The sequence below is a fragment of the Somniosus microcephalus genome, chromosome 4, assembly GCF_052327205.1.
Source record: "Somniosus microcephalus isolate GS21.2 chromosome 4, FLI_Smic_1.0, whole genome shotgun sequence".
Taxonomy (NCBI): Eukaryota; Metazoa; Chordata; class Chondrichthyes; order Squaliformes; family Somniosidae; genus Somniosus; species Somniosus microcephalus.
Window position 1 is genome coordinate 344,052,583 of NC_140990.1, and position 19,257 is coordinate 344,071,839.

Below are 19,257 nucleotides of genomic sequence, written 5' to 3' on the forward strand. Positions count from 1 at the left end.
GTTCATCAAACAGCTGTGTGGTCTTCCCGATAGTTGGGTGTTCATCAAACTGCTGTGTGGTCTTCCCGATAGTTGGGTGTTCTTCAAACAGCTGTGTGGTCTTCCCGATAGTTGGGTGTCCTTCAAACAGCTGTGTGGTCATCCCCATAGTTGGGTGTTCTTCAAACAGCTGTGTGGTCTTCCTGATAGTTGGGTGTTCTTCAAACAGATGTGTGGTCTTCCTGATAGTTTGGTGTTCTTCAAACAGCTGTGTGGTCTTCCCCATAGTTGGGTGTTCTTCAAACAGCTGTGTGGTCTTCCCGACAGTTGGGTGTTCTTCAAACAGCTGTGTGGTCTTCCTGATAGTTGGGTGTTCTTCAAACAGCTGTGTGGTCATCCCCATAGTTGGGTGTTCTTCAAACAGCTGTGTGGTCTTCCCGATAGTTGGGTGTTCTTCAAACAGCCGTGTGGTCTTCCCGATAGTTGGGTGTTCTTCAAACAGCTGTGTTTTCTTCCCGATAGTTGGGTGTTCTTCAAACAGCCGTGTGGTCTTCCCGATAGTTGGGTGTTCTTCAAACAGCTGTATTGTCTTCCCGATAGTTGGGTGTTCTTCTAACAGCTGTGTGGTGTTCCCGATAGTTGGGTGTTCTTCAAACAGCTGTGTGGTCTTCCCTATAGTTGGGTGTTCTTCAAACAGCTGTGTGGTCTTCCCGATAGTTGGGTGTTCTTCAAACAGTTGTGTGGTCATCCCGATAGTTGGGTGTTCTTCAAACAGCTGTGTGGTCTTCCCCATAGTTGGGTGTTCTTCAAACAGCTGTGTGGTCTTCCCGATAGTTGGGTGTTCTTCAAACAGCTGTGTGGTCTTGCCCATATTTGGGTGTTCTTCCAGCAGCTGTTTGGTCTTCCCGGTAGTTGGGTGTTCTTCAAACAGCTGTGTGGTCTTCCCGATAGTTGGGTGTTCTTCAAACAGCTGTGTTGTCTTCCCGATAGTTGGGTGTTCTTCAAACAGCTGTGTGGTCTTCCCGATAGTTGGGTGTTCTTCGTACAGCCGTGTGGTCTTCCCGATAGTTGGGTGTTCTTCAAACAGCTGTGTGGTCTTCACGATAGTTGGGTGTTCTTCAAACAGCTGTGTGGTCTTGCCCATAGTTGGGTGTTCTTCAAACAGCTGTGTGGTCTTCCCGATAGTTGTGTGTTCTTCAAACAGCTGTGTGGTCTTCCCGATAGTTGGGTGTTCTTCAAACAGCTGTGTGGTCTTCCCGATAGTTGCGTGTTCTTCAAACAGCTGTGTGGTCTTGCCCATAGTTGGGTGTTCTTCAAACAGCTGTGTGGTCTTCCCGATAGTTGCGTGTTCTTCAAACAGCTGTGTGGTCTTCCCGATAGTTGCGTGTTCTTCAAACAGCTGTGTGGTCTTCCCGATAGTTGAGTGTTCTTCAAACAGTTGCGTGGTCTCTGCTCTGAGCTCAAGAGGCGCTGAGTTTTTAAGCACCCCCCCGCCAGCCTGTCGCCCCTCCTCTACACCCCCCCCGTGACCCCCAGGCTGGCCCCGACTGCCCCATGTCCTGCCACCGAGCCCCCCTGCGCCCACCCTGCCCCCCACCCGTGCCCACCCGCATCCGTCTCCCTGCCCCGCCACCCGGAGCCTCACACTATATCTGGTGTTGTTATTCACAAGACCCTTATAGATTAATAATTTCCTTTTCAAAGAATTCAAGATGGTCAGCTGTTTCAACATTGCTGATCCACCCACAAGGCTATTTGCATGATAAAAACAGAAAATGCTGGAAATACTCAGCAGGTCACGCAGCATCTGTGGAGAGAGAGAGATAATATTTCAGGTCGATGACCTTTCGCCAGAACTGGAAAAAGTTAGAGATGTAACAGATTTTTAAGCAAGCTGTGAGGCTGGGAAAGAAGGGAGGGGAGGAAAGAACAAAAGGGAAGGTCTGTGATTGGATGGAAGGCAGGAGAAATTAAATGACAAAAGGTATGATGGTACAAAGCAAAAGGAGATGGTAAAGGGAGAAGTAAAGGAACAAAAGAGGAGTCCAGAAGAGATGTAAATGGGAATGGCAGAATCATAAACAGCTGCTAGCCGAAAAAATGGGGGCAGATCTGATATTGGCGAATCTAGAAGGCTGTAAAGTGCCTAATCGAAAGATGAGGTGTTGTTCCTCAAGCTTATGTTGAGCTTCATTGGAACAGTGGGAGTGGAGCGGTGAATTAAAGTGACAGGCGACCGGAAGCTCAGGGTCACCCTAACGGACTGAACGGAGGTGTTCCGCAAAGCGGTCACCCAATCTGCGTTTGGTCTCCCCAATGTAGAGGAGACCGCAGCGTGAGCAAAGAATACAGTATACTAAATTGCAAGAAGTACAAGTAAATCACTTTCACCTGGAAGGAGTGTTAGGGGCCCTGGACAGTGGGAAGGGAGGAGGTAAAAGGGCAGGTGTTGCATCTCCTACGCTTGCACGGGGAGGTGCCGTGGGGAGGGGAAGGGGTGTTGGGGATGATAGAGGAGTGGGCCAGGGTGTCGTGGAGGGAGCAGTCATAGAATCATAGAAATTACAACACAGAAGGAGGCCATTCAGCCCATCTTCTCTGCACCAGACGACAAAGAGCTAGCCACCCGAATCCCACTTTCCAGCTCTTGGTCCGAGGCCTTGTAGGTTACAACACTTCAAGTGCATATCCAAGTACTTTTTAAATGTGGTGAGGGTTTCTGCCTCTACCACCCTTTCAGGCAGTGAGTTCCAGTCCCCCACCACCCTCTGGGTGAAAAGATTTCTCCTCAAATCTCCTCTAAAACTCTACCAATTACGTTAAATCTGTGTCCCCTGGTTATTGACCCTGCTGCTAAGGGAAATAGGTCCTTCCTATCCATTCTGTCTAGGCCCCTCATAATTTTATACACCTCAATCAAGTCTCCCCTCAGCCTCCTCTGTTCCAAAGTAAACAGCCCCAGCCTATCCAATCTTTCCTCAGAGCTAAAATTCTCCAGCCCCAGCAACATCCTTGTAAATCGGCTCTGTACCCTCTCGAGTGCAATCACATTCTTCCTGTAATGTGGTGACCAGAACTGTACACAGTACTCTAGCTATGGCCTAACTAGTGTTCTATACAGTTCAAGCATAACCTCCCTGTTTCTATGCCTCAGCTAATAAAGGCAAGTATCCCGAATGCTGCCTTAACAACTGTATCTACCTGTCCTGCTACCTTCAGGGATCTGTGGACATGCACTCCAAGGTCCCTCTGATCCTTTGCACTTAGAGTCATAGGCCTAGAAATTGAGTTGACGCTGCGCCAGGGCTTTAGCGCCGGAAATTTAGCGCCGGCGCTAATTCCCTTGCGCGCGCCAAAAATTCAGTAGCGCCGCGCCCAGACGGCTGCCGGCGCTACTGGCGGACGTGAGTGCCTCCCAATGGGCGCTGAGTGCCGCATTGCGGCGCTAATCCGGCGCTGCGGCACCCGATGCGGTGCGGCAGGCTGGGGAAGTGCAGGCCTCCTCCTCCCGTTAAGGAGGCGCTGCCTTCACCCGATCGCTGGCCGTTTGATTTTTTCAAAAATGAGCCCGGCACCTCGGACAAGTGCCGGGCTTGCAGGCCAGACGCATCTGTTCCGCGGGGGGGGGGGTGTGGAGGAGTCCGGGGAGGGAGGTGCGGGCAGGCGGCCGGCGGGAAAGCGGCCGGCCGCCGCGCGACCTTAATGCGCCGGCGCTAACTTGTGTAAGACTCGGTTGCCAGAGTCTTAGTTGCGGCTGCCACGGGCGAGGTGGCCACAACTGAATTTCGGCATTCGGGCGCGTTGCCACGGCAACCGGGACGCTGCGCACACCGATGACGTCATCGGTGCCGGCGCAGCGCAACCGGCTAACGCCGATGGCAGCGCCGAAGTGAATTTCAGAAACGGCTATCATTGCGGCGCTAGGCCCTCTAGCGCCGCAAAATGGGCGCTAACCCTACTGAATTTTCAGCCCATAGAGTCATAGAGTCATAGGCCTAGAAATTGGGTTTTGGCTTAGCCAGGGCTTTAGCGCCGGAAATTAGTGCCGGCGCTAAGTCCCCTGCGCGCGCCAAAAATTCAGTGGCGCCGCGCCCAAACGGCTGCCGGCGCTGCTGAAGGGTCTTAGCGCCTGGAAAAGGGCACTAACTGCCGTTAAGGGGGAGCTGCCTGCACCCGGCCGCGGCCCGCGCAAATCTGCTTAAAAATGAGCCCGGCACCTCGGACAAGTGCCGGGCTTGCATCTGTTCCGGGGGGGGCGGGGAGAGAAGCCCGGGGAGGGAGCTGCGGGCAGGCGGCCGGCGGGAAAGCGGCCGGCCACCGCGGGGCCTTTAATGCGCCGGCGCTAACTGCAGTAAGGCACCTCTGATGAAACGCTGGTTGCGGCTGCCACGGGCGAGGCGGCCGCAACTCAATTTCGGAGTTCGGGCGGGTTACCACGGCAACCGGGACGCTGCGCACACCGATGACGTCATCGGTGCCGGCGCAGCGCTACCAGAGCAATGCCGATTTAGGGCCCCAGGGAATTTCACTACTGGCCATAACTCCGGCGCAAGGCCCTCTAGTGCCTCAAATGAGGCGCTAAGGCTACTGAATTTTCAGCCGATAGAGTTTTTACAGCACAGAAAGAGGCCCTTCGGCTCATCGTGTCTGCACCGCCCATCCATCCCTGTCCAGTCTAATCCCATTTTCCAGCATTTGGTCCATAGCCTTGTATGCAATGGCATTTCAAGTGCTCATCCAAATGCTTCTTGAATGTTGTGAGGGTTCCTGCCTCTACCACCCTTTCAGGCATTGAGTTCCACATTCCAACCACCCTCTGGGTGAAAAAGTTCCTCCTCAAATCCCCTCTAAATCTCCTGCCCCTTACCCTGAATCTATGCCCCCTTGTTATTGACCCCCCCACTAAGGGGAAAAGTTCCTCTTTATCTATGCCCTATCTATGCCCCTCATCATTTTGTACACCTCAATCAGGTCCCCCCTCAGCCTTCTTTGCTCCAAGGAAAACAACCCCAGCCTGTTTAGTCTTTCTTCATAGCTGAGGCGCTCCATCCCAGGTAACATCCTGGTGAATCTTCTCTGCACCCTCTCCAAAGCAATCACATCCTTCCTATAGTGAGGCGACCAGAACTGCACACAGTACTCCAGCTGTGGCCTCACCAGCGTTTTGTACAGCTCCATCATAACCTCCCTGTTCTTATATTCTATGCCTCGGCTAATGAAGGCAAGTATCCCATATGCCTTTTTAACCACCTTCTCTACCTGCTCCGCTGCCTTCAGGGATCTATGTACATGTACACCAAGGTCCCTCTGACCCTCTGTACTTCCTAGGGCCCTACCACTCATTGTGTATTCCCTTGCCTTATTTGTCCGTCCAAAATGCATCACCTCGCACTTTTCAGGGTTAAATTCCATTTGCCACTTTTCCGCCCATCTGACCAACCTGTTTATATCGTCCTGTAGCCGGAGGCTTTCCTCCTCGCAATTTACCACCCCACCAATTTTCGTGTCATCTGCGAACTTACTGATCATACCTTTTACATTCTCATCCAAATCATTTATGTAGATCACGAACAACAAGGGACCCAGCACCGATCCCTGAGGTACCCCACTGGACTTCTGAGTGTCTATTCCTTTTCCTTGTTAGCCCTCCCTAAATGCATTACCTCACACTTCTCTGAATTGAATTCCATTTGCCACTGTTCTGCTCACCAGACCAGTCCATTGATAGCTTCCTGCAGTCTACAGCTTTCTTCTTCATTATCAACCACACGGCTAATTTTTGTATCATCTGCAAACTTCTTAATCATACTTCATACATTCAAGTCCAAATCATTGATATGTACCACAAAAAGCAAAGGACCCAGTACTGAGCCCTGTGGAACCCCACTGGAAACAGCCTTCCAGTCACAAAAACACCCTTCCACCATGACCTTTTGTTTCCTGCCTCTGAGCCAATTTTGGATCCAACTTGCCACTTTCCCTTGGATCCCAGGGGCTTTTACTTTCATGATCAGTCTGCCATGTGGGACCTTGTCAAAAGCCTTGCCAAAATCCATTAAGACTACATCAAATGCACTACCCTCATCGACCTTCCTTGTTACCTCCTCAAAATTCAATCAAGATAGTCAGACATGACCTTCCCTTAACAAATCCATACTGACTGTCCCTGATTAATCCGTGTCTTTCTAAATGAAGATTTATCCTGTCCCTCAGAATGTTTCCAATAATTTTCCCACCACCGAGGTTAGGCTGACTGGCCTGTAATTACTCGGTCTATCCCCGTCTCCCTTTTTAAACAACGGTACCACGTTAGCAGTCCTCCGGCACCACACCTGTACCAGAGAGGATTGGAAAATGATGCTGAGTCTCTGCTATTTCCTCTCTTACTTCTCTTAACAATCTGGGATACATTTCATCTGGGCATGGGATTTATCCACTTTCAAAGATGCTAAACCCCTTACTACTTCCTCGTTCACTTTGTTTATTTCATCTAATATTTCACACTCCTCCATGATTGCAATGTCTGCATCGTCCCTCTCTTTTGTGAAAACAGGTGGAAAGTATTCATTAAGAATCATACCCATGTCGTCCGCCTCCACACACAGATTACCTTTATGGTCTCTAATAGGCCCTACTTTTTCTTTAGTTATCCTCTTGCTCTTAATGTATTTATAAAACATCTTTGGGTTTTCCTTGATTTTACTTGCCAATATTTTTTCATGCCCTCTCTTTGCTTTCCTAATTTCCTTTTTAATTTCACCCCTGCACTTTCTATACTCCTCTTGGCTTTCTGCAGAATTCAGTCCTCAGTATCTGTCATAAGCTTCCTTTTTTTCCTTTATCCTACCCTGTATGCCCCTTGACATCCAGGGAGCTCTAGATTTGTTAGTCCCACCCTTTTTCTTCAAGGGAACATGCTTGCTCTGAACCCTCACTATCTCCTCCTTGAATGCCTCCCACTGCTCTGATACTGATTTACCTTCAAGTTTCTGTCTCCAGTCCACTTTGGCTAAATCACCTCTCAGCTTAGTAAAATTAGCTTTTCCCAAATTGAGAACTTTTATTCCTGGTTTGTCCTTGTCCTTTTCCATAACTACCCTAAATCTAACTGAATTATGATCACTAGCACTAACATGCTCTCCTGTAAGATTCAGGATCACAGGCTCACACAGATTACCCAACAGGGTTTTAGAAGTTGCAAGGCTTTTATTAAAGAGCTACAGTTTTAAAGCATAATCAGATATTACATATGGTTTAAGCCGAGTGTAATAGACATACAACCCGTGACAGTAGGAGTGATCTACGACTTCCCGAAGCGGAATGACATGACTGGATGGACGGGGAGGCAGTAGGGTGGTCTCGGATTGGGTGGATTCCTGCAGTCTGCTGCAGTGGTCACTTCCATTGGGTCATCTCTCAAGCTGCTGGAGGTGTTAGGCCATCAGCCACCTCAGAGGCTAAACTTGACCAAGGTGTTAGGCCGTAGCCACCTTGGGGAAGCCTTCGCCCCTGACTGCCTGATTTCCTCTCTCGGTCGTCGATATTTATAGTTATTTCGGTGGGCTGGTAATCACCTGCTGTCAATCATTTGATCCCCATCCTATTGTCCAATTGTGAAGTGGGAAGGCATTCCTCGCCGTCCCTTTCTGCATAGTGAGTCAGCAGAGAGTGCTGTGAGTTTGGGTAAGCGTGTGAGTTCTTTAATTGTTATTTCTCTTTAAATCATTCTTGATAAGATTACTTAAGCAGTTTAAGTAAAGGGGAAAAGTTAAATATTTGGGATTCTGTTGATTTAAGAAGAGTAAAACAAGGTTACACTGCAGTAGGAGTAAATTGGCACAGCAGGCAGTGGAAACCAGTTTTCTAACCAATCAGCAGGGGTGACTCATTTGGCTGTAAACAAACAAACAGTATAAAAAGACCAGGCTAGTGCGAGCAAGCACTGAGTGCGAGTCAGCAGAGAGTGCTGTGAGTTTGGGTAAGTGTGTGAGGTAGGGTAAGTGGGGTGTTAGGTGCTCTTTTCAAACTTTAACTCTGTGGGTTGTAGTTAATAAGGCCTTTCTGGTGCAGAGTGACTGTTGCTAAATAATTTAACTGGTGTAATTAGAGGGATTGCTTTAAATTAAATCCAATTAATTAAAGGGGATACTAGCATCTATAATCGGACAGAGGGTGTCCATAACTAACAATAAAAATTTAATTAATTAGAGAATGGAGCAGGTGATGTGTTACTGTTGTGAGATGTGGGAGCCGGTGAACCCCATTGAGGCTCACGGTGATTATGTCTGTGACAAGTGTCTGCTGCTACAGGAACTCCAGCTCCGTGTTGATGAGCTGGAGTCTGAGCTTCAGACACTGCGACACATCAGGGAGGGGGAGAAGTACCTGGACTCTGTGTATCAGGAGGTGATCACACCTATGAAGTTAATTAATTCAGATGTAGCCCATGGTCAGGGACAGGACGGTGTGACTACAAGTGAGGCAGGTACGGGGATCCAGGAGGTAGAGCTGAAGGAGCCGCAGCCCTTGCTCTTGTCCAGCAGGTTCGAGGTTCTTACTCCCTGTGGGGACGGGAGCAGGGACTGCAGGGAGGATGAGCAACCTGGCCACAGCACCATGGAACGGGGGGCCATTCAAGAGGGGGGAGTAACTAGAAATGTTGTAGTGGTAGGGGATAGTATTATTAGGGGGATAGATAGAGTTCTCTGCAGCCGAGAGCGAGAGTCCCGAAGGCTGTGCTGCCTACCCGGTGCCAGGGTTAAGGACATCTCCTCTGGGCTGGAAAGAAACTTGCAGTGGGAGGGGGTGAATCCAGTTGTCATGGTCCATGTTGGTACAAATGATGTAGATAGGACTAGGAAGCCGGTTCTGTTAAAGGAGTATGAACAGCTAGGGTTCAAATTAAAAAACAGAACCTCAAGGGTAATAATCTCTGGATTATTACCTGAGCCACGAGCGAATTTGGCTAGGACAAATAAAATTAGAGTGTTAAATGCGTGGCTCAAAGACTGGTGTGGGAGAAATGGGTTTTGCTTCCTGGGACACTGGCACCAGTACTGGGGCAGGAGGGAGCTGTTCCATTGGGACGGGCTTCACTTGGCCAGTGCTGGGACTAGAGTCCTGGCGGATCATATAACTAGAGCTGTAGAGAGGGCTTTAAACTAACTAGTGGGGGGGGGGAGGTTCCTAGAGAGCATATAATAAAAATCACAACAGAGAAGGTCATAGACTTAGGTAGCAGTGGGGAAATTAAAAACCAGAGAGTGTCAGGAAGGGGCAGAAGGTATGGAGTAAAAGGTAAAGTAATAAAAAGGGCAAAAACAGGAACTAAGTGTCACAAAACATATTTGAAAGTTCTCTATCTGAATGCACGTGGCATTTGTAACAAAATAGACGAGTTAATGGCACAAATAACTACAAATGGGTATGATCTTGTGGCCATTACAGAAACATGGCTGCAGGGTGACAATGCCTGGGAATTAAACATACCAGGTTATTTAACGATCAGGAAGGACAGGCAGGAAGGAAGGGGAGGTGGGGTGGCTATGTTAATAAAGGAAGGAATCACTGTAATACAGAGAAATGATATTGGGTCAAAAGATCAGGATAATGAAACAGTTTGGGTGGAGGTAAGGAATAATAAGGGGAAAAAAACACTAGTGGGCGTAGTCTATAGGCCTCCGAACAGTTGCAACTATGTTGGACGGAGTATCAATCAGGAAATAGTTGAGGCTTGTAATAAGGGAACTTCTATAATTATGGGGGATTTTAACTATCATATTAATTGGACAAATCAAATTGGGCAGGACTGCCTTGAGGATGAGTTCATTGAGTGTATTAGGGATGGGTTTCTTGAGCAGTATGTAACTGAGCCGACCAGGGGGCAAGCAACCTTAGATTTGGTCCTGTGTAACGAGAGAGGATTAATTAAAAATGTCCTAGTAAAGGATCCCCTTGGAATGAGTGACCATAGCATGGTTGAATTCCATATTCAATTAGAGGGTGAGAAGGTTGGATCTCAAACAAGCGTGCTAAGCTTGAATAAAGGAGACTATGAAGGTATGAGAGCAGAATTGAGTAGAGTGGATTGGGAAAATAGATTAAAGGGTAGGACGATACATGATCAGTGGTGTACATTAAAGGAGTTATTTTACAACTTCCAAAAAAAATATATTCCACTGAGAAGAAAAGGGTGTAAAAGAAAAGACAGCCATCCATGGCTAAGTAAAGAAATTAAGGATAGTATTCGACTAAAAACAAGGGCATATAAGGTAGCCAAATCTAGTGGGAGGATAGAGGATTGGGAAAACTTTAAAAGACAGCAAAAAAATAACAAAAAGATTGATTAAGGGAAGATAGATTAGGATTAGGTCCAAAGATGTGTGGGTTAGGTTGATTGGCCATGATAAAAATTGACCCTTAGTGTTAGGGGGATTAAATACATGGGGTTACGGGGATCGGGTGGGATATGTGTCGGTGCAGGCTCGATGGGCCGAAATGGCCTCTATCTGCACTGTGGGGTTTCTGTGATTCTGTGAAAGTAAATTAGCAAAAAATATAAAAACAGATAGTAAGAGTTTTTATAGTTATATAAAAAGAAAAAGGGTGGCTAAAGTAAATGTTGGTCACTTAGTGGATGAGACCGGGAAATTAATGGTGGGAAATATGGAGATGGCAAAAACACTGAATGAATATTTTGTATCAGCCTGACAATGGAAGACACTAAGAATATCCCAACACTGGACAAACAGGGGGCTATAGGGGGGGAAGGAGATAAACACGATCAAAATCACTAAGGAAGTGGTACTCGGTAAAATAATGGGACTCAAGACGGATAAATCACCTGGACCTGATGGCTTACATCCTAGGGTCTTGAGGGAAGTGGCGGTAGGGATTGTGGATGCATTGGTAATAATTTTCCAAAACTCCCTGGACTCAGCAAAGGTCCCGGCAGACTGGAAAACTGCTAATGTAACACCCTTATTTAAAAAGGGCAGTAGACAGAAGGCTGGAAACTATAGACCTGTTAGCCTAACATCTGTGGTAGGTAAAATTTTGGAGTCCATTATTAAGGAGACAGTAACAGGACATTTGGATAATCATCATTTAACAGGACAAAGTCAGCATGGTTTTATGAAGGGGAAGTCATGTTTGACAAATTTGCTGGAGTTCTTTGAGAAAGTAACATATAGGGTGGATAAAGGGGAACCAGTGGACGTAGTGTATTTAGACTTCCAAAAGGCATTTGACAAGGTGCCACACAAAAGATTATTCCTTAAGATAAAAAATCACGGGATTGGAGGTAATATTCTGGCATGGATAGAGGATTGGCTATCTAACAGAAGGCAGAGAGTTGGGATAAATGGTTCATTCTCAGAATGGCAATCAGTAACTAGTGGTGTTCCACAGGGGTCGGTGCTGGGCCCCCAACTCTTTACAATCTATATTAACGATTTGGAGGAGGGGACCGAGTGTAACATATCAAAGTTTGCAGATGATACTAAGATGGGAGGGAAAGTAGTGAGTGAGGAGGGCATAAAAAACCTGCAAGGGGACATAGACAGGCTAAATAAGTGGGCAGAGATTTGGCAGATGGAATACAATATGCAGGTGCAGCAAGTGATTAAGAAGGCCAATGGAATGTTGGCTTTCATTGCTAGGGGGATAGAATATAAAAATAGGGAGGTATTGCTTCAGTTGTACAAGGTATTGGTGAGACCGCACCTGGAATACTGCATACAGTTTTGGTGTCCATACTTAAGAAAAGACATACTTGCTCTCGAGTCAGTACAAAGAAGGTTCACTCGGTTAATCCCGGGGATGAGGGGATGGACATATGAGGAGAGGTTGAGTAGATTGGGACTCTACTCATTGGAGTTCAGAAGAATGAGAGGCGATCTTATTGAAACATATAAGATTGTGAAGGGGTTGGATTGGGTGGATGCGGGGAGGATGTTCCCGATGATGGGTGAAACTAGAACTAGGGGGCATAGTCTTAGAATAAGGGGCTGCTCTTTCAAAACTGAGATGAGGGGGAACTACTTCACTCAGAGGGTGGTAGGTCCATGGAATATGCTGCCCCCAAAAGCTGTAGAAGCTACATCATTACATAAATTTAAAACAGAAATAGACAGTTTCCTCGAAGTAAAGGGTTACGGGGAGTGGGCAGGAATTTGGACATGAGTCTAGGTTCGGATCGGACATGGCCCTGTGGGTAGCGGAGCCTGATCCTGCTCCTATTTCGTGTGTCTAATTCTGTGATAGTAGATTGGCGGTTAGGATCAGATCAGCCATGATCTTATTAAATGGCGGAGCAGGCTCGAGGGGCCGATTGGCCTACTCCTGCTCCTATTTCTTATGTTCTTATCTTTCTGAGGAATGTTTTGTTATGTTTCTTTAAGGACATGACTTTTCGGCTTCATTTTGTCTAGCTATGGTACCACCACCCTGTGTTGTCTTGCATTTTACGATCCCCTTATCACTTTCAGGCCTTTCAGTGTTTGTTATTTGACCTTGCTGACATTTCTGCTATCTTTTTCCGCTTGCCTGTTGTCAGTCTCTGTTCTAAGAATTAAAACCCATCTTTGAATCTAACAGCTATTTCTTACAATTCACTTCTTTGAGAAGGAAATATCCTTATTGACTTCTCACAATCGGCCCTTGACTAATCTAGCTAGCTCTTATTGCTCTCTCAACTTGGGCGTTAGTTAGTAGGGAATCTTGAAAATGAAGATTACCCCCATCCTTACAGTCCATTCCTTTGAGGAGAAGGAGCAACCTCTGACCCCTTACTCAAATTCAATTCACTGTTCCAGTGTTCCAATTCTGCCCCGCCTGGGGGATCCTCTGTTTCTTCTATCTTTCCTGATGTTACCCCGCCTGGGGTCTCCTCTACATTGCTTCGGATCTTCTCTTTCGGTGTGCTCAATTAATTTGTTAGTGCTGGTTAGTCATGGGCATGAGTACCCAATTGGCTTATGTATCAAAGTCTTACTACACACGTTACATATATCAAATACACTATCATTACAAGTTGGATAACTACCAGAGCATGTGAAATAATATGAACCTAAGGGTGTGCTGATGTATTAAGCCCAATATCCCACCAGTGTGAGTTGTCCCCTATGCTGTCAATTGTGCCACATAACTGTGTAGCTCATACTTAAAAACGTGTTGGTTGATGGGACAGGTCCTGTTAGACCCGTAAAGCATGGAAATTGCAGTAGTAGTGACACAGGAGGCACCACCAAAATCACCTTATACTGGATTCGTACTGGTTTTTCCCACGCTCTGTTACCTACAAAACATAATTATTACAGTCACAGTTAAATTCAGTCTTACAATAATTTCAAGCGACATTACAGTTTAACATCTAATCAACAAATCATGGACTTAAAAGATTCTCCAGATCGCTCTTTTGCTCGTATCCATCTTGTGGATAATTCTTACTAATCATGATTTCTCCTTAGCCCTCGATTGTACCAATCCAGATTCCATGTAACTCTCCACTTCAACTTCAATCCCTCTAACAGGTACCAGTGTGTTTAACTCTATTCTGATTGTTTCATTAATTAGATAGTGTCTCGAATGGAGTATGTGTCAATGCTTTAAAAGTTGCCTCGCTCTCCTGAGCCACGTTAACCATTTCATGTCTTGCTGTTGTCAAGTAACTGAGCATGTCTGCGACCCGATCTTCAGTGCAAACTCAACATACATTCCTGGATGGTAATTGCTTCATACGTAACGCATCACATTTGCACACTCATATCAGTATCTCAATACCGTGCCACACGTGCCATCCGATACAAGCCTTTCTCGGGCTTTCAGGTATCTTATCGAAAGATTGTAGTTGTCTGGAGATCTTTGCTCATCTTCCTCTGCATGGTCCCGATGTCTTGGGTAGTGGCCAGACTATCAAATTCAGTTTTCTTAAAAAGTTCATTATAGGCAGGGACACAAATGTCTCCAAGAGAAAGCTATCAATTTACTATTCTTAACTACACTTTCCTGACTTTCACTAGAAAATTTTGAAAATTCCCATTCAGTAGTGTAATTCTCCCGTTTCAATCTTACACCCTCAATCGCTTTCCTTTAATTATCATTCACATCTCATTTATGAGTCCTGGAAAAACTTTACTGTCCAGTACAATATTTAAGATAGAAAACATAGATCAAACGTTCTCACTTGATCCACATTATTAACACTTTTTTATTTATCATTATTTTAGAGGATATTTTATTTTCCCAAAAGTAACCCAATATATAGCGCCTGAGTCCATTTTGTTATTACAAAATTATCCCAAAATCCAAACAGCAGTATTATTGTACCGGCAGGTTGTGTCAATGTTCAATTTCATTTCTATCAATTTATCCTCCATTTCCAATTTCAGAAACAAGTAATTCTCAGGCTAGGTAACTTGCACAGTGTTTTAACATTAGAAACAGAAGTGCTGCAATTAGTTTACAAGGTAACTTCCATATAATAAAAGAAAGAAGAGAATCCATTGTGACTCTGCTTAGAGCCCAAGGGATTAATTTATCAAATCATAATTCCTTCCGTCACTGTGGGGAAATATTAACTTAAAATTAAGAAACTTAAATTTAATAATGTCCAATATCTTTAAATTTCATACTAAAGTTGTTGCTTGGTGAACTTAAACAGCTGTCAGTGGGAAGGGTTAACTCCTTTGCAGGTTTTTAAGAAGGTGGAGCAAAACATTATCAGGCGCACGCAATTACATTACTTCACGTAAATTTTAAAAAACTTTCCCGATCGAAAAAGACAGTTGTGTTTTCACACTTTAACTAAACATGAACAGAACAGATAAAACAAAACAAAATAGCACATTCTTGCAGAAAACAGTAAATTGTGTCATATTTCTTATTGTCCTTTCTTCAGATGTCTTTCGAAAATACTGTAAAAACATTGAATATAACTGGAGAAAAATGAGTTTTTCACATTTAAACAAATCAAATCAAACTGCTTTAGAAGATTTCACCATAGCAACCGCGACTCCAAGGTTAAATCTTGGACTGAAACTTAATCTTTTGTTAAACAAACTTTTTGTTGTTCTTCTCAGTTTTTACACACCAGCTTAATTTAAATTGTAGTTCAAAGATTTTTTTAAATTCTTGGGGCACAATCTTATTCGCACATTCTTAAAACTTCCAAAATCCAGGACAAGACAAAAGATTTAAACGCTTTTAACACAGAGAAGTGGGTGGAGCTAAAACACACATAACAGAATCTTTCTTTTAAAGACAGACTTTTCAGACAAAAGAAATACTGTAACTTCTTAAACATGCATAGTCAGGAAAACAGTCACACTTTAACACACATTTTCATACAAACTGAAATTCTAGCATTTTTTAAGGTTCCTTTCACTCAGCAATCTTGTGTTTTATTTGTCTCGGCACAGATGTTAATAACTTCCATGTCGGTAAAACTTTAAATTTATCTTTTTTTTCCCTTTATAAATCGGCGTCTCAGCAGCTTTTCCTGGCTTTCCAAATCCCTTCCTTTGCTGAGTTTTCAGATTGGTTAGCCTGCAAATTAGATCTTTTTCCTTTTTTATCTCTCCCTCTCTCTCCTGCACTTTATGCTTTACCTCCTTCAGGCTATCTATCAACTGTTCCCGGTGATATGCCAACGCCATTGTATTTCTGGTTTTACCTTTCAACAAGCTCTTTACCGCTCCCTTCTTTCAGAGAGAAAAAAAACACTACACACAGTCTAAGCAACGATCACGCGTGTTTGACCGGTCCCTCCGGTCATCCCAACCAGAACCTTACAACTCCTAACTCTGTGATCCCACTTCTGACACCAATGTAAGATTCAGGATCACAGGCTCACACAGATTACCCAACAGGGTTTTAGAAGTTGCAAGGCTTTTATTAAAGAGCTACAGTTTTAAAGCATAATCAGATATTACATATGGTTTAAGCCGAGTATAATAGACATACAACCCGTAACAGTAGAGAGCGATCTACGACTTCCCGAAGCGGAATGACACGACCGGACGGACGGGGAGGCAGTATGGTGGTCTCGGATTGGTGGATTCCTGCAGTCTGCTGCAGTGGTCACTTCCGTTGGGTCATCTCTCAAGCTGTTGGAGGTGTGAGCCCGTCAGCCAGCTCAGAGGCTAAACTTGACCAAGGTGTTAGGCCGTAGCCACCTTGGGGAAGCCTTCACCCCTGACTGCCTGATTTCCTCTCTCGGTCGTCTATATTTGTAGTTATTTCGGTGGGCTGGTAATCACCTGCTGTCAATCATTTGATCCCCCATCCTATTGTCCAATTGTGAAGTGGGAAGGCATTCCTCGCCGCCCCTTTCTGCATGACTGACGAGGCCTCCCTCTTATCTTTCTGAGGAATGTTTTGTTATGTTTCTTTAAGGACATGACTTTTTGGCTTCATTTTGTCTAGCTATGGTACCACCACCCTGTGTTGTCTTGCATTTTACGATCCCCTTATCACTTTCAGGCCTTTCAGTGTTTGTTATTTGACCTTGCTGACATTTATGCTATCTTTTTCCGCTTGCCTGTTGTCAGTCTCTGTTCTAAGAATTAAAACCCATCTTTGAATCTAACAGCTATTTCTGACACTCCCACTGATACCCCTTCCACCTGCCCAGCTTCATTCCCTAAAACTAAGTCCAGAACCACTTCCTCTCTTGTTGGGATTGCTACGTACTGGCTAAAAAAATTCTCCTGAATTCATTTTAAGATTTCTGCTCCCTCTATACCTTTTGACACTAATTTTAACCCAGTTAATATTAGGGTCGTTGAAATCCCCATCTATTACTACCCTATTTTTGCACGTCTCAGAAATGTGCCTACATATTTGCTCTTCTATCTCCCTCTGACTCTTTGGGGGTCAATGGTACACTCCCAGCAGGGTGATTGCCCCACTTTTGTTTTTCAGTTCAACCCATATGGCCTCATTGGATGACCCTTCTAACATATCATCCCTCTTCACGGCTGTAATTGCTTCTTTAATCAATATTATGACCCCCTATCTCGTCTGAAAACCCTGTAACCAGAAATGTTGAGCTGCCATTCCTGCCCATCTTTGTCATGTCTCAGTAATAGCTATAATATCATACTCCCACATGTCTATCTGTGCCCCAGTTCATCTGCTTTATTCCCTAGACTCCTTGCATTGAAATATATACCATTTAGCACTGCCAAACTCCCTTGTTGTCTATTTTCTAGCCTTTATTTCCTCTGCCTTTCAAACTTGCTTACTAATTTTCTGCCTTCCATTTCCAGCTTTGCTTCTCTCCCTTCTGAATCTACTCTCCAGTTCCCATCACCCTGCCAACCGACTTTGAACCCTCCCAACAGCACTAACAAACCTCCCCGCGAGAATATTGGCCCCGGCTCTGTTGAGGTGTAACCCGTCCGGCTTGTACACGTCCCACCTCCCCCAGAAACAGTCCCAATGCCTCAGGAATCGAAAGCCCTCCCTCCTGCACCATCTCTCCAGCCACGCATTCATCTGTTCTATCCTCTTATTCCTGTACTCACTAGCACGTGGCACCGGGAGTAATCCGGAGATTACTACATTTGAGCTCCTGCTTTTTAATATCTCTCCTAGCTCCCTAAAATCTGCCTGCAGGACCTCATCCCTCTTTCTACCTATGTCATTGGTAACGACGTGGACCACGACCTCTGGCTGTTCACCGTCCCCCCTCAGAATGTCCTGCAGCTGCTCAGTGACATCCTTGACCCTGGCACCAGGGAGGCAACATACCATCCTGGAGTCACATCTGCGGCCGCAGAAACGCCTGTCCGCTCCCCTAACTATCAAATCCCCTATGACTATTGCTCTTCCACTCTTTTTCCTCCCCCACCCATGTGCAGCTGAGCCAGCCGTGGTGCCCTGCACTCCCCAAAGGAACCATCGCCCCCACCAGTACTCAGAACTGAAAACCGGTTATCAAGCGAGATGCATTCAGGGGATTTCTGCACTACCTGCCTGGTGGTCACCCATTCCCTCTCTGCCTGCACACTCTTAAGCTGTGGGGTGACCACCTCTAGAAATGTGCTATCCGTGTAACTCTCCACCTCGTGGATGCACTGCAGTGACTCCAGCCGCCGCTCAAGCTCCGAAGCCCGGAGCTCGAGTTGCTGTAGCTGGCGACACTTCCTGCACACATGGTCGTCCAGGCGACGAGAAGCAGCCAGGACTTCCCACATGGCACAGAATGTGCACTCCACGGGACTGAGCTGCCCTGCCATGCCTCCACTTTTTGAGTATTAACTAGAAACACTTATCAGCTACTCACCAATCGGCTCCTTCCATGGTTGTGACGTCACTATAACTGTTTTGCAGTAGTTGCTTTTGTTCCTTTGGAATGCTGAAAGGGGGTTGGGAAGATGTGTTTGGTGTGGGATCACATTGGAGGTGATGGAAATGGCGCAGGATGATCCATTGAATGTGGAGGCTGGTGGGATGAAAGATGAGGTCAAGGGGAACCCTATTGTGGTTCTGGGAAGGAGGGGATGGGGTGATATCAGAAGTGTGGGAAATGGAATGGACACGGTCGAGGGCCGTGTCAACCACCGTGGAGGGGAACCCTCAGTTGATGAAAACATATCGGAAGTACTAATATGGAAGGTGGCATCGTCAGAACAGATGCGACAGAGATGGAGAAACTGGGAGAATGGAATAGAGTCCTTACACGAAGTGGGGTGGGAGGAAGTGTAGTCCAGTTAGCTGTGGGAGTCAATGGGCTTATAGTAAATATTGGTAGACAGCCTATCCCCAGAAATGGAGACAGAGAAGTCGAGGATGGGAAGGGAAGAGTCGGAGATGAACCACGTCCAGAGATGGAGGCTGGGGTTGTTTTCTTTGCAACAGAGGAGGCTGAGGGGAGACCTACTTGAGGTGTATAAAATTATGAGGGGCTGAGATAGATCAGGTGGGAAGGATCTATTTCCCCAGCAGAGAGGTAAATAACCAGAAGGCATAGATTTAATTTAATTGGTAGAAGGATTACAGGGGCGTAAACTTTTTTCACCCAGAGGGTGGTCGGGGTCTGGAACTCACTGCCTGAAAGGGTGGTGGAGGCAGAAACCCTCATCAAGTGCATATCCAAGTACTTTTTAAATGTGAAGTGCCATAACCTACAAGACCTCGGACCAAGAGCTGGAAAGTGGGATTAGCTCTGTTTTGGTTGGCACAGACACAATGGGTCGAATGGGCTCCATCTGTGCCATAAATGTCTATGATCCTATGATGTGAAGGTGAGGGAAGGGTGGAAATTGGAAGCAA